We start from the raw sequence: 17,778 nt of genomic DNA, 5'->3' as shown, positions 1-17,778 counted from the left end.
AAGTTACCACGTGCTGTGTGATGAAGATAGCACACTCACTTGATTGTACTGCCTAATGCATTTAAGAGTTTATATTACACGGGAAAGGTCACACACACACACTCAAATGACTGTATTGCTTAATGTGCACGTAATGGTTCATATCACATGGGAGCACGAGGACTGTAGCATGTGAGTCCCCAGAGATCACATGTTTTTAAAAAATAGAGTGGGAGCGATTCCGGAAATACTGGTGGCAGATTCCAGTTTGAGCCAGAAACAGAGGCAAAGTCTGCCACCAGTAAAAACGGATCGAGATGGGAAGGACTACAGAAATGGGTGGAGATCTCTTCGACCTCCACCAGCATATAAGCCAGAGCGCTGAAAGCAGGTTTTCAGTCGTCCTCCGGAGGCTGACTCATGAGTTTGACTGTGTTGTTGCCTGTGAACACAAATAAACTCGATTGCACCAGATCCAGCCTATCTCCAGTGTTTTTCTAAGTACCTGCCAGCCGAACCTAAGATACTGAATTGAAAACAGAAGACATTTTAGAAGGAACAAGGAGGGCAAGGTCGGGAGCCATCAGGCCCAATTCCAGGCACCGATTATTGCCACTTCAAACACCATTTCATAATGTTATGTATTTCCTTCAGTACACACCGTATTTTTTCTATGATTCTATTCATTTATTTTATGGTGGTGCAGTTTGCATGTTCTCCTTGTGTCAACTTGGAGGATCCCACGGTCCTACAGTCCAAAGACATGCAGGTTAATTGGTGACTCTAAATTGTCCGTAGGTGTGAATGTGAGTGTGAATGTTGTCTGTCTCTATGTGTCAGCCCTGCGATAGTCTGGTGACCTGTCCGGGTTTTGCCACCAGATGTTGAACCAGCTGCAGGGATTTGATCCTACTCAGCCACATGAGCTTTAGTGAATACAGCACTGATGTTGTCCTGTTTACACCACCATCTCCCCATTTTCAACACGGATGTTTGTATTTAATCAGAATCAGAGAGTCCAGTGTCATTCTGAGGTATGTCAAATCAGCCTGCTTGACTGTGTCACCACTGATGGAAATTGGGTTCAGGGAAGTGCTGCTAATTTTGAGGGTGCTGACAACCAACTCTTTTTCCTTATTAACATTCAGCTGTAGATAGTTACTGTTACACCCCTGAATGAAACAAAAGATGAAGTGTTCATAAGTCCTCACGGAGTTATTGATATTAAGAAGAGCAGGTGTAGCAGTGTTGAATTAGTTTAAAGATAAAAACAGATCAAAAACATATTGACTAAAAGGTGACTAAAATGCCATGAATTTTCGTTGACTAAAACTATGAGGATAAAAATGACTAAAACCAATAAAGACTTTTGTCTCAAGACTCAGACTAAATATAAAATAGCTGTCAAAGTCAAACACTGATATCCATTTGGACTCAAAATAAATAATTATAAATAGACCACCTGACTACAGGTTGTACAGCATGATGGTAAAAACTCATTCAGACCTATTGGTAGTGTTGATCGGATAATTAGGATTAAATAGGCGTGTTGACACCACTGTGACACTGTGAGATGTTTTGCTGCCCAGGTACTTCTTTTTAATTAATTTTTTGTCCCAAAATGTCTCTTTTGATAGTAGAGTTTTCCGACCCTGGTCTGGGCAGTTATGGAAATACAAAATCTTCGTATGTCATACAGTATATGCAGAGATCAAAATTATTAAACCTTTTTTGTTTTAAAATGTACACATGGGAATATTGATCTTATAGAAAGAGATGAGACAGATTACTGAACATAATTTATCTGTTTATTCAATCAGCAGACATTGAATCAAAACTGTCAGTATATCTCCTTCCAGTGATGTCATCGAGGCTTGGCACCCTGGTAGAAGTGACATTGCCACGGCAGATGTGTCAGCACATGCTGGGGATCTTCAGTGGTGCATTTAATGGTGATCATGGTGATCATGGTGGTCATGGTGATCGTGGTCATGGTGATCGTGATGATCATGATGATCATGGTGATCGTGGTCATGGTGATCATGATGATCGTGGTGATCATGGTGATCATGGTGGTCATGGTGGTCATGGTGATCATGGTCATGGTGGTCATGGTGATCGTGGTGATCATGGTGATCGTGGTGGTCATGGTGGTCATGGTGATCGTGGTGATCATGGTGATCGTGGTGATCATGGTTATCGTGGTGATCATGGTGGTCATGGTGATCGTGGTGATCATGGTGGTCATGGTGATCATGGTGATCATGATGATCATGGTGATCATGGTGGTCATGGTGATCGTGGTGATCGTGGTGATCATGGTGATCATCTACAACACAGTTGGAGATGATGAGAAGAATAATTACACACAGTGATCCTTGTAGCCGACATGATACAAGAGTGTCAGGAGAAATATTACAGTCACATTCCTCATGTTTGTTTGTGAAGGTGACCAATATCAATCCTTAAAGAACAGGTTCAGATCCATTCAAGTGTCTTAATGCAACACTCAAATGCTAAGCATACAGAGACTTATTGATCCCTGTGATCATCCCTCTCATCCAAACTGGTGACCACACTATAAGAAATAAATCTTTCAGAGTTTCAGTCATTTTAGTTCAAACTCCCTCTTTGTCTTATAAAAACTCTCCACTGCAGTTCAACAAGGAAGATATCCACTTGATTTGACTAACTCAGACTGCTGAGGCCTCATATTAGCTTTGGATAAACTTCTGAAGCTTTGCACAGAAGGAGGATGGCAGAACCTGTGAACCTGTTCTTTAAGTGAATAAGTGCCTGAAGACAGTGGAGGTCTATAGATATTATAAATCAATAAAGCTGTGATCCAAAAACAATCAATTGCAAACTAAAAAACTTGAACAGGAGTCACAGAGTGCCAGCTGCTGTATTGTAACCATCCACCCCCCGACTCTGAGAAGTACCAACCATTACAATCCGCCTGTGAACATAAAGAAAACATCATTAGTACTGAACTCAACTTGAGCTTTATTGTGTGTTCAACATTTTATTGCACTGGTAGTTATTGTGAAGACAAAATATGGAAATGACAAATATGTTGAAGGCATGATGTTGGGCTCAGAGACATGAAACTAGTGTTTAAAGATCTGGTAAATGTATATATTACTCACCATTCCAATCCACAGTCCACTGGTCAAACAGAGGACCATGATCAAATGAAGACTTGATGCCATCTGTGGAAAGACACAGTATATTAATGAAATAAGGCACCACAGATATGTATATGAAACTGTGACCTGTGATCTTAAGTTACAAAATTAAAATGTCAAAACTATTGAAAAATTCTTCTTACAGTGATGTAGTTTGATGATACAGGAAGATTAAATTCTTTTTAAAAGTTTGCATATTTACAGTTTTTTGCTCAAAAATGTAAAAATGAAAAAAGTCTTCTCTGTAGCTATGAATGAAAACAGCTGATGCAGTGATGACAGGCAGGAATGAGAGCCTTACCTTGATGTGATGATCAGGTGAGGTTGCACTTGCAGCAGTAGCAGGTAGCAGGGTGTCTTTGAGAGGGAAACCTACAGTTTATATACCTTCTCACATGTGACGTGTCTTTGTTTGATCACAGGATACAGTTAATTATTGTAATGATTCATCAGTTGTCTTTTGGCGTCAACGCTCAGTTTTAAACAGTATTATATTATGTATATATTATATATGTACACAGCCTCTGAGCTATCAGCTGCAGCGTATGCTACAGAAATTCAACACTGAACAATTTTCATAGAAATAAACTTGGTCCTGCTCACCCTCCTGGGACCCAGAAGAAAAAAAGTTTTGATATCAAGATTTGTTTTATGCCATTTAAGTATTAGACTTGAAAGAAACATTTTGCATCAAAAAAAAAAAAAAAAAAATCAAAAATATTATTTATTTATTTCTTATCACATGTCCTCTGTAGAGGACAGCGGGACTTAGTCGGGTCTTAAATTTTCAGAGTTAGTCAATGAGTTTCAATTGAGTTACAATGGGACTATGGGGTATTTTATGCTTTATCTCTAATCTACAAAGGACTTTTACTCCCCTGGAATTATTATGTGGCTGTCTTCAATGCTTAACACTATGATAGATAGCTGTAGCAAGGTAGAGTGTATTCTTAATAGCTATACCAATGGGCCTGATGTTGCAGTCAGGGTGCAGGATTGGTACCCTGTACCACTGGGTTTAAGGGCCTAGTGGTCCAGCGGCACTCACCCCTCACTATCTATGATGTGATGAGGTGTAATGCTTGCTATGTAGTCATTCAACTCTTGCCCAGGCAATAATAAGTGATGGGGAGCCCCATAGTTTGACCCATGACCCCTATGTGACAGACCCCGAAGACCAGGTAAACTTTATTGTGTGTGGTGGCCTAGGAAGGGTAAAGAACAGTGGAGTGAAGCTTTATAGATACTGTTGTATGTGTGAATACACTCTCAGCAAGAATTGTCATTGTTTAAAGGAGATAGAGCAAGAATTTTCTCGAAATCCTCCTTTTAGGTAATATCCTACCATAGATGCATGGGAATGTACGTTCACCTATGGTGTTCTTATTTTCCAATAAACCTCCAAATTCTTGCATACACACTACTTCAGAGTCTCACCCAAAGCCAAATTTCTGCTTTCACACTGACTTAACCTTTAAAATGTATTAGAAATTATGAGAAAAAAAACGTCATTCCCTTTAATGGCCTTCTGCCTGCTGAATCATGGACGTTGGTTGAAAAACAGTGGGTACTAAGTCTCGATGTCCTCTACAGAGGACACTGAATAAAAGGTGTATTTTGAAAAGGTTAAAATTACTCTGGATTTCCGACGTCTCTCTAAATTAATGTTAAGACCCTTATATTCAGGAAACAAATTAAATATTAACAAAATAATCATAACTTTTGCCAGAAAATGATCAATTACCACTCTGGCAGCAAAAAACGAGAAAAACATAATGGCAGCCATTTTGAAAAGGGTGTGTGTTTGCCCTATTAACCCCACCCACATAATGTCTACATCATTAGAAAGCCCTGGATGTCCTCTTCAGAACACAATTTGACCCAAATGGATAGCATAAAGAATACTAGAGTTACACTAGTTAGACTAATGTCCTCCACAGAGGACAAAAATGAATTGTCGAGACCCAGTTACAGTGCTGTATCCAGTTCTCTTTATCCTTCCATGGTTAACGCTGTTAGCTCTGTCAGCAGTTGCCATTGTTTTCACAATGCTTCTGGAGTTACCAACATTAGCTGGTAGCGACACCTGCCAGCTCATCCACCTCCATGTTGAGAAACGTGTCCAGGCATCTCATGAGCTCAGAATTATGCATTGTGCCATTTTTTTTTTAATTTATTTTTTATTTTTTTATTTGCACATTAAAAAAGAAAAACAAGCAAACAAAACCAACAGAATACAGCAAGCAGATTGTGCAGGTGAAATTTAAAAAACCCCGAGAGGCTTATAGAGGGAATCTCACCATATCAGCATTAAGAACATATATTAATAAATCCATAGCAAAAAACAGACAAACAAATATAAAAACATGGAATGAAAAAGCAAAGACAACAACAAATAGAATTGTGAGTGAGAGCATAAGCGTATGTGTGTGTGCATGAGTGTATGTGTGTATGTGTGCTATGGGAGTGTGCGACTGCATACAGACGTGCCAAAGCACACTTGTATTCAGACAACTCAGTCAAATCCTTACAGTGGATAGAGGATGGTCAGTTGTAGTTAAATGTGATCAGTTTGAAGAGTTTGGTTCATCAGACAGGACTGTAGCCTATATTTGAAACTCTTGAGTGAGGTAGACTGAGATGCAATTTAAATATGACTGTTCCAAAGCTGAGCCCCTCTTTATCTGATGGAGAATTGACAAAGCCTAGTACGAAACATTGGAAGATGTAAACATTTGGCATGTTTCGTATTATACTTATGAACATCACTGTTAGTCTGGAAAAATTCTTTACAAGGCATGGAAAATGAAGCAGACGGATGCAAGATTTTGTAAATTAATATACAGGTTTGATATACATTTATTTTAAAAACTGATAAAATATTAAGCTGATTGAAGAGAGGGGCTGAGTGTTCTATCCTATTGCTGAAAGTGGCAATTCTGCAGAACTTTTTTTGTAAAATATAAAGCTTATGAAGGTGAGTGGGATAGGTAGCTCCCCAAATAACATTGCAATCTATAAGGTACGGATAGATTAAACTATAATACAGGATTAATAAACATTTTTGATGAACCAAACCTTGAATTCTGCCAATGATACCAACAGACCTAGACATTTTATTGCAAACAGACTGAATATGAGTCTTCCAGCTTAAAGTTTCATCAGTTATGACTCCAAGGAAACTTGTGAATGAAACCTGGGTAATTGAGTTGTTTCCATTGGAAAGACAAGAGTTAGATCTAGAGTATTTTTTGTTTTTTGAAGTAAATACAATAAAATTAGATTTATTAACATTTAAAGATAATTTGTTTAATAGAAACCATTTGGAAATTCTTTCTAAATCAGTGTTGGCTTTGGCCATTAGTACAGAAAAATTAGAATGTGAGACAAATAAATTGGTATCATTGGCAAAAAGTACAGAAAACATAGAGGATAATGCTGCAGCCAGATCATTACTGTAAATGAGGAATAGGAGTGGTCCTAAAATAGATCCCTGTGGGACCCCACAGGTTATAGTCGCCCTATCAGATGTCGATCCATAAGTGGTTTATAAGTCATTCATAAGTCCTCACAGAGTTATTGATAGTAAGAAGAGCATGTGTGGCAGTGTTGAATTTCTGTAGCATACGCTGCAGCTGATAGCTCAGAGGCTGTGTACATATATAATATATACATAATATAATACTGTTTAAAATTGAGCGTTGACGCCAAAAGACAACTGATGAATCATTACAATAATTAACTGTATCCTGTGATCAAATAAAGACACGTCACATGTGAGAAGGTATATAAACTGTAGGTTTCCCTCTCAAAGACACCCTGCTACCTGCTACTGCTGCAAGTGCAACCTCACCTGATCATCACATCAAGGTAAGGCTCTCATTCCTGCCTGTCATCACTGCATCAGCTGTTTTCATTCATAGCTACAGAAAAGACTTTTTTCATTTTTACATTTTTGAGCAAAAAACTGTAAATATGCAAACTTTTAAAAAGAATTTAATCTTCCTGTATCATCAAACTACATCACTGTAAGAAGAATTTTTCAATAGTTTTGACATTTTAATTTTGTAACTTAAGATCACAGGTCACAGTTTCATATACATATCTGTGGTGCCTTATTTCATTAATATACTGTGTCTTTCCACAGATGGCATCAAGTCTTCATTTGATCATGGTCCTCTGTTTGACCAGTGGACTGTGGATTGGAATGGTGAGTAATATATACATTTACCAGATCTTTAAACACTAGTTTCATGTCTCTGAGCCCAACATCATGTCTTCAACATATTTGTCATTTCCATATTTTGTCTTCACAATAACTACCAGTGCAATAAAATGTTGAACACACAATAAAGCTCAAGTTGAGTTCAGTACTAATGATGTTTTCTTTATGTTCACAGGCGGATTGTAATGGTTGGTACTTCTCAGAGTCGGGGGGTGGATGGTTACAATACAGCAGCTGGCACTCTGTGACTCCTGTTCAAGTTTTTAGTTTGCAATTGATTGTTTTTGGATCACAGCTTTATTGATTTATAATATCTATAGACCTCCACTGTCTTCAGGCACTTATTCACTTAAAGGACAGGTTCACAGGTTCTGCCATCCTCCTTCTGTGCAAAGCTTCAGAAGTTTATCCAAAGCTAATATGAGGCCTCAGCAGTCTGAGTTAGTCAAATCAAGTGGATGAACTGCAGTGGAGAGTTTTTATAAGACAAAGAGGGAGTTTGAACTAAAATGACTTAAACTCTGAAAAATTTATTTCTTGTAGTGTGGTCACCAGTTTGGATGAGAGGGATGATCACAGGGATCAATAAGTCTCTGTATGCTTAGCATTTGAGTGTTGCATTAAGACACTTGAATGGATTTGAACCTGTTCTTTAAGGATTGATATTGGTCACCTTCACAAACAAACATGAGGAATGTGACTGTAATATTTCTCCTGACACTCTTGTATCATTGAATCACTCTGTGTGTAATTATTCTTTTCATCATCTCCAATTGTGTTGTAGACCATCACCATGACCACCACGATCATCTAGATCATCATGATCACCATGATCACCATGACCATGATCATCACGATCATGATCACCATGACCACCATGATCATCATGATCACCATGACCACCATGATCACCACGATCATGATCACCATGACCACCATGATCACCATGATCACCACGATCATGATCACCATGACCACCATGATCATCATGATCACCACGATCACCACGATCACCATGACCATCATGATCACCATGACCATCATGATCACCATGACCATCATGATCACCACGATCACCATGACCATGATCACCACGATCACCACGATCACCATGATCACCACGATCACCATGACCATCATGATCACCACGACCATCATGATCACCATGACCATCATGATCACCACGATCACCACGATCATCATGATCACCATGACCATGATCACCATGATCACCACGATCACCATGACCATCATGATCACCACGACCATCATGATCACCATGACCATCATGATCATCACGATCACCACGATCATCATGATCATCATGATCACCACGATCACCATGATCACCACGATCACCATGATCACCACGATCACCACGATCATCATGATCACCACGATCACCATGACCACCACGATCATCATGACCACCATGATCATCATGATCACCATGATCATCATGATCACCACGATCACCATGATCACCACGATCATCATGACCATCATGATCACCACGACCATCATGATCACCATGACCATCATGACCATCATGATCACCACGACCATCACGATCACCATGACCATCATGATCATCACGATCACCACGATCATCATGATCACCATGATCATCATGATCACCACGATCACCACGATCACCCTGACCACGATCACCACGATCATCATGATCACCACGATCACCATGACCACCACGATCATCATGATCACCATGACCACCATGATCACCACGATCATCATGATCACCACGATCATCATGATCACCACGATCACCATGACCACCACGATCATCATGATCACCACGATAACCATGATCACCACGACCACCATGATCACCATGATCACCACTAGGGTCACCATGAAATGCACCACTGAAGATCCCCAGCATGTGCTGACACATCTGCCGTGGCGATGTCACGTCTACCAGGGTGCCAAGCCTCGATGACATCACTGGAAGGAGATATACTGACAGTTTTGATTCAATGTCTGCTGATTGAATAAACAGATAAATTATGTTCAGTAATCTGTCTCATCTATTTCTATAAGATCAATATTCCCATGTGTACATTTTAAAACAAAAAAGGTTTAATAATTTTGATCTCTGCATATACTGTATGACATACGAAGATTTTGTATTTCCATAACTGCCCAGACCAGGGTCGGAAAACTCTATTATCAAAAGAGACATTTTGGGACAAAAAATTAATTAAAAAGAAGTACCTGGGTAGCAAAACATCTCACAGTGTCACAGTGGTGTCAACACGCCTATTTAATCCGAATTATCCGATCAACACTACCAATAGGTCTGAATGAGTTTTTACCATCATGCTGTACAACCTGTAGTCAGGTGGTCTATTTAGAATTATTTATTTTTAGTCCAAATGGATATCAGTGTTTGACTTTGACAGCTATTTTATATTTAGTCTGAGTCTTGAGACAAAAGTCTTTATTGGTTTTAGTCATTTTTATCCTCATAGTTTTAGTCGACGAAAATTCATGGCATTTTAGTCACCTTTTAGTCAATATGTTTTCTTTCTGTTTTTATCTTTAAACTAATCCAGTAAGGCTAATTCATGAATCACAAATTAAAATCAAGGTGACAGGTTGTACAAAAATTTAATTTAGACAAATAATTTATGCAGACTTCCAAACTTTCATTTCTCCAGCAGGGTTTGACAGGTCTGATTTAGTCAGACCCAAGGTGGTGCTGGAGCATCTGCCCTTTTGGTCTCTGACTGGATGAATGCCCTTTTTGCAAGACCTATCTTTCAATTTCCATTTTCAACTGTCCAACTTCTACTTCTTCTTATAAACCAAAATTTAATTCAAAATAATGTTTGCGTCTCCCACGTTGCAGCTCTGATTATTAGTTTAAATAAATCTGACATGTGGTTTGGTGCTGCAGGAACATTCTGTGTGCAAAGAGCGCAGGAGGAGGAGAGGAGGAGTGCTGAGCTGCAGAGGATGATTATAAGAGTTAGTGTGGTTTTCTCTTAACAAAATTTCATTATCTACATATTTTAGGTGGTGGATTGAATTTAAAAAACATGAATTTAATTTTATTTATGAACCAACAGGAAATAAAGCAAACGTTAACTAGATCACAGGTTAAAGTGAAGGGTTCTGATGGGAAAGTGACAAGAAATGAAAATATAAAAACAAGCCTTCCAATAAGGCATGTACAAAAAAATCATGTTTGTAGGAGGCTGAATTAAATGTCAATAAACCAAAATTCCCCCCAACTATTTGCTTCCAAGAACACTGTGATCATCTGCTGCCGGTTTATTGGGAGAAGATCGAGGATGCAGCCTTGTTGGTGATGGTGACGTAAAGAGGTGAGGCAGAATGCTGAACAGGATTAATCTGTTTATTGATTCAACTGAAATCAAATCATAACAGTCAAAATATCTTCCACTTCCAGCAGTGATGTCCTCAAGGCTCAACAACCTGGTAGAAGTGACATCATCAGCAGGGATGTGACATCACCGCAGCAGGTGTGACAGCACAGGGCGTGGGCCTTTACAGGTATTTGACACAAATAAAGGACCTCTTCAGATTACAGGGGACGTCATTGACATAATCATCTCCTGTAGTCAAACAATAACAGTACATCAGAGGGCTCTGCTGCACAGCTGTCACACTGACATTGTTTGACTTTTACCGATTAAAACTTTCTTTATATAACACTCTCCAAAACCCAGGTTAGAAACTCCTTCAATGTTGCAAATGAGACCACGTACTAAAAAGACAAAAATGTAAAGAAACAACCAAGAAGCAAAAACAAAATCCAAAGTGTGAATAAAAGAAAATACAACACTCACATATGGTTACACCACATGATCAGAAACAACAGACATGTTTTCTATCTGCTGTCAACAGATAATCAGTTTTTACCTCCATAGTTAATCTCCATGCAGTTTTCTTTTACTCCACCACTGGGCTCATCTTTTCCCCAGTGTTTGAAACTGTGGGGTTCCACAGGGATCTGTTCTGGGACCACTGCTATTTATATTATACATCAATGAAATATGTGTCATCTCCAAAATAATGAAAACAATATTATTTGCAGATGACACCAACTTATTGTGCTGTGGTAACAACTTGGAACGACTTCTGGATGATGTGGAAAATGATTTAAAAAAAACTAAAGAGTTGGTTTGACTACAATAAACTAACACTGAACTTAAGCAAAACTAAATTCATAATATTTGGAAATCGTGCAACCTCCACAAGCAAAAAACTCACAATAAATTATATAGAAATAGAAAGAGTATCTGAAATAAAATTTCTTGGAGTAATAATTGATAATAAACTATGTTGGAAACCACACATTGATTATATTAAAAATAGAATATCACAATCAGTCGCAATCCTTTACAAAGTTAAAGATCTTGTGTGTCAAAAGTCATTACACCTTCTGTAACTGCTCATTTATACTTCCATACATAACTTACTGTGTGGAGGTGTGGGGGAACACGTACAGTACCAACACCAAATCAATATTTACACTACAAAAAAGAGCGATAAGAATAGTAAACAAAACCACCTACACTGAACTCTCAAACCCACTCTTTATCAAACTAAAAACACTCAAATTTAAGGATTTAGTCGACCTCAAAACTGCACAGATTATGTATAAAGCTAAAAATCAGTCACTGCCACAAAATATTCAGAATTTGTTCCAAGCAAGAGACAAACACCATAACTTGAGAGGATCCGACATGTTCAATAAACCCTTGAGAGAGAACCAATTCCAAATCACAGTCAAAGGTGTCAAAATATGGAATGAATGTACAGATGAAATGAAAAACAGCAGCACTTTAAACAAATTTAAAAGATTGTTCAAAAACAGTAGATTGCATGAATGTGAAGCACAGCTGACATAGTAAGTATCTTCCTTCCATGGGTATCCAATCCACATTACAACTAGGTTTTCTCATATCACTTACATATAGTCAGAACCAGAAGTATTCCAACTCACAGTTGTGATTCTATTTCTTTGATTATGTATGTATGCATGCTAATATGCATCTCCGAATCTAGGGGTAGGTCAAGATAAGTGCATAACTTCTACCCACTCCTTTTCCAACGCTAAATATTTACCTGTGTTACATGATTGTTTCTTTTTTATTTTTTTTGTATGACTGATTACCTTATTGATCACCTACATTTTGTTCTATTTTATTTATGTTCAAAATAAAGATTTAAAAAAAACAAAACAAAAAAAACCTTTGAGCCGTCACTCCACATCCACGCACCCTCCTGAAAGAAAAAGGGTTCATTTCAGCTGAGTTTTAACTGCAGTGCCTTTTTATCAAAGACTGGTTGCAGCATGTATTGTAGGTGGAATTATGCCATCTAGTGGTCCACATCACACCTGTCACCCTATGGAGCACTTTCCATCTCTTTATGTAACTACAGAATTACATACAGGATTTATTCAACATCAGACACACAGCTGCCATTGATGGATTAATGAATCGGCCCACTGGGAAGGAGGCTCCTTGCCTTCACCTGCAAACTGTCACTCAAATTACATGTCAGGAAGAGACACAAAATGACCCTCAGAGACACAAAACAACCAAAAAAGACACAAAACTGCCACAAAAAGACATAAAATACAAACAAGGAGACACAAAATGTCCAAAAAAGACAAAATCATCTCAAAGAGATACAAAACGACTACAAAGCGACAAATAAATTATAATAAAAGAAAAAGCTAAATTGCCCCAAAGACACAAACGAGTAACAAGAACAAGTAACACTTGTGCCCCTCCACAGTCCAACCAGGAGGGCAACGTTTGCAGCAGTGATCAATAACACATTTGTAGACGATTAGAAGACAGAGGACAATTAGACAGTTAAGTAAAAAGCCTTAAAGCCACTGGAGGTCTGAGAATATTTTCCCTCAGCTCCCAAAGTGCCAGCTTCAGTATTTCATCTCCATCATTCTGAAAAGTACCAACCTGAATGTGTCTCACTTGCCACCTGTGGAAATAAAGACGCAACCTTTAGTATTATACTAACATCGACTCACACATCACCCACTCACAGCTTCTGCTCTTAAATTGATACCATTATTGCTGTTTTGTTGTTGTTGTTGTTGCAATCAAATATATTTTGCTTTTGGTAGTTTGTTATCACTTGTATTATTTCATGTATTGTTCTTTCAGTACTTTTGAGTTCTGAATTACTCTAAATGTTATTAGGTGGAGGCCTCAAAAAAGTCCTCTGAGTTTCCTGCCTCTCACTGCACTGCATCTCATTATTAAGTTTTCTTGCCTTTTTTGTGTTTTAATTGTGCAAAACTTATTATTATCAAACTCACCTTGGATTTGCTCCTGTTTGTAGCTTTAGATTGAAATTTTAAAAATACAGGGCAAAGAACGTTCGCTTTTATTGATCAAAATGTGTTATGTTACTTCCTTTTGTTGTAAAATGTCAATAAAACATTCATATTTCAAGTTGAAAACATGATGTTGGGCTGGAGGAGCTCTCACAGGACTGGTTTATGTTAAAGTTCAACATCTTTCTAAAATAAATGTATATTTTACTCACATTTGCTCCAATCCACAGTCAAACAGAGGACCAATGAGAAGAGGACATGATGCCATCTGTGTGAGGACACACTATATGAATGATATAATGCAACACAGAGAAGTATATATACTGTATGTTGGTCGAAATGTGAACTTCAATTACAAAATTAAAATGGCATTACAAAATATATTTTTACAGTGTTATTTGGTGATAAAGACAGACAAAATACTGTACACATGTACACATACATGAAGAGGGGATTTTCCTTTAAGATGAATGCTAAATGTAATAAATCTCTCATCTGTGTGTTGTCATATTGATCTCTGTACATTTATTATATTGGTCTGTTCTGTGCACACGACATCTGCTCCAAGTCTGTCCGTCCTGAAAGAGGGATTCCTCCTCAGTTGCTTTTCCTGAGGTCTCTGTTATGTTTTATTAAGGTAATTTGTTAACCTAGGTTAGGGAGCAAGGCCACGCCTCAGTCACACCTCTACTTGCCTGCCAAGCCTACTTATACCTGATCAACCCATCCTCCACGCTGAGTCTATCTCTGCCCAATCTCCAGTACATCCTCCCAGATCAGCCTAACAGAACACATCCCTCTTCCACCTTCACCCCTACTTACATCCATTTACCAATTCTCAACAACTAACACCTCCTGAGTTACAATGAAATATTTAGAAAACATATTGTGGTGGCGTGGTCCTTGCTAGTGAATCCCACGTTACAGGTTTTTTGGGGTGGAGTTTTTCTTTATCTGCTGTGAGGGTCCAAGGACAGAGGGATGTTGTATGCTGTAAAGCCCTGTGAGGCAACTGGTGAATTATGATATAATCATAAATTTTAAAAAATAAAATTTAACTGAATTGGAAAGTCTTTTCTGTGGCTATGAATGAAAACAGCTGATGCAGTGATGAAAGGCAGGAATGAGAGCCTTACCTTGTTGTGATGATCAGGTGAGGTTGCACTTGCAGCAGTAGCAGGCAGGGGGGTGTCTTTGAGACAGAAACCTACAGTTTATTGACTCAGACTTGAGGAAGAACCAGAACTCTGTTTAAACAATGTCACAAAATATGGATGCATGGCCTTTTTAGCTCTCTGCTACAGCACATATGTAGAACATAATGCAGGAGTATCAAACATATGGCCCGTGTGCCAGAACCAGCCCACCAAAAGGTCCAATCTGGCCCACTAGGTGACAAGACTAAGAGGTGCCAGGTTTCAGGAGCAAGTTAAACAACTTCATGGAATATTTTTCACCCAACCCGAGTACAGTTCTCTGACATAACAATGAATACCTACTGTAGCCATGTTTAAAGATACTGAACACAAAATATTGTCAATCAGCTGCTTCAATTCAAAAGAATCCGTATCAGACTGTGTCACACCTGTATCAGGAAATGTTTGGATACATGCTCATGTAAGGACAGTGAGAAGCAGACTGACTGAATGTGGAACAACTGAGACATGTTGTTGAAATTTCACTTACTTTTCTTGAGACATCTCAGACTGTTCATCTGTTTTGTGAAAGGATGAACGTCTACAGAATGTACTTGTAATTCTTCACACAAAAAAGGGGAAACTGTTGGAGCTGATGGTACTTACAGGTCCTTGTGTATTCCAGGCTGTGAACATGTTTATTTCTGCTGTAAAGTTGGGCATTTTAACATGGGGGTCTATGAGGACTGACTCACATGAGAATTCTGGGATATTAAAGGAATACTTACCCCACAAGATGACCATTTGTATAACACACACCTCCAAGAAAAAAACTGCAAACATCTTGATTAATTGATTGATTGGGGGTCCATATTAAAGAGAAGCAAAACTCTATCAAAACATCTGTTTATGAATTCTCACACAAATGAGTTAGAAATTCTGGAAATACCTTCAGAAGAACGGTGTTTCTAAACAACCTTTGCTTGTTAAATATCTTTTGGAGAAACTGATGGTTTCCTCTGTGACTCGAGTGTATGCTGATGCATGAGAGGCACATGCTCTGTCAGTGATCTCAGCATCAGATACCGACACACAGAGGCACTGTGGTGGTATGACGTAGTGGATGGCAGATATTTTTGATGCTGCCAGCAGCTACCATACTATAAAGAGCAAAACGTCTGTATTAGGAGGGCGAGAGGTCAAACAAATACCAGACTTTCAGCTGGAAACCCACTGTTTGTTTCCCATGTGTGAACAAAAGTCAATTGAGTTATTTCCTACAGCTGAATGAGGGCAAATCAGAAGTTGTGCTCTTGGGCCCCCCTGACTCCACTCAAGGGATTTCTGACCAGCTCGGTAGCCTCTCTAACTATGTCAAACCCCATGTCAAAAATCTTGGCATGATATTTGACTCCGCCTTTAAATTTGAGAAACAAATAAATGCAGTAGTAAAATCCAGCTTTTTCCAGCTCCAAAGTCAAGCCATTTCTCTCCCTCAAAGACCTGCAGACAGTCACCCACGCTCTCATCTCCTCCCGTTTAGACTACTGTAACTCTCTGTACACTGGTGTCAGTCGGTCCTCTCTGTCCTGCCTCCAGCTGGTTCAGAACGCCGCTGCCAGGCTTCTCACAGGTACCTGGAGGAGAGACCACATCACACCTGTTTTGGCCCCTCTCCACTAGCTGCCAGTGAAGTTCAGAATTGACTTTAAGGTTCTCCTGTGTGTGTACAAGGCCCTTAATGGTCTAGCTCCGTCCTACATCTTAGACCTTCTAACCCCTTATTCTATGCCGAGGTCCCTCAGGCCAGCTGACCTCGGGCTCCTGGCTGTCCCACGCTGCAGACTTAAGCTCAGGGGTGAGCATGCCTTTACTGTGTCTGCCCCCAAACTGTGGAATAGCCTTCCCCTCCCAATCAGATCCACCTCCACCACTGAATCATTTAAGTCCAGGCTCAAAACCTACATTTATTCATTAGCGTTTGATTCCCTCTGATGTGGTTCTTGCTGATGCATGCCTGTGTGTGTTGTGTGTCTAAATGTGTGAGCTGTGTACCTGACAATTATGTCACCCCTATGTATGCATTTTTTAAGCATTTGATTCCCTTTATACAGCACAATGTGTCATGTGACTGCAGTTGATTTGGATCGAGGTTGGAACACATTCTCACCACAAATGAACCAGAGTTTGTTTGTGACCAGACAGAGACCAGTTTTCAATAAGGTCTCCGCCTGGGTGTTTTGGTGCGCACCCGAGTGCGATGCTGTGTTCACACCTGTCCAAACAAACCGCACTTAGGGGGCAAATGAACTTGAGTTCGACTGAACCGAACCAAACAAGGCAGGTGTGAAAGTACCCTAAACTTAAGGAAGTAAACCTAAAAACAAAGTTTTACTTGCGTTGTACGTTTATTTTGAAAATATGCACATAATGAGCAGAAACTGTACATTTCCTGTGACCACAGAAACAGATTTTGAGAAGACACAATGCATGTAACAAGCATCAGCTGAAACACCATTCGTGAACGTCTAAAACAGATGATATCATATTTTGACATGTATGTCCACTGACAAAGCAGCGGTTTTTGACGAGATGGGATGAGGGCGGGAGAATTACCATGTTGAACCATGAAAGAACCAAACACAAACTGCTGATACTCCTGTCTAAAATATCACTGTATGCTGCAGCATCAGGGTCGAGCCCAGACCATGAACAGTCACCTCAGAAAAAAAAAAAAAAAAAGTACACAGACGTATGTGGACAGGGTTGTCCATGCTTTTACGACCATAGAGTATAAAACAGTAATTCATGTTATGATGATGTAGTAAGTATATCATTGCTGCTGGCCTATTTACTCCCAATTTTCAACCAGGATGTTTAAAATTAAAC

Source organism: Epinephelus fuscoguttatus, linkage group LG7, assembly GCF_011397635.1.
Source record: "Epinephelus fuscoguttatus linkage group LG7, E.fuscoguttatus.final_Chr_v1".
Taxonomy (NCBI): domain Eukaryota; kingdom Metazoa; phylum Chordata; class Actinopteri; order Perciformes; family Serranidae; genus Epinephelus; species Epinephelus fuscoguttatus.
Note: the sequence above shows the minus strand (reverse complement) of the source record.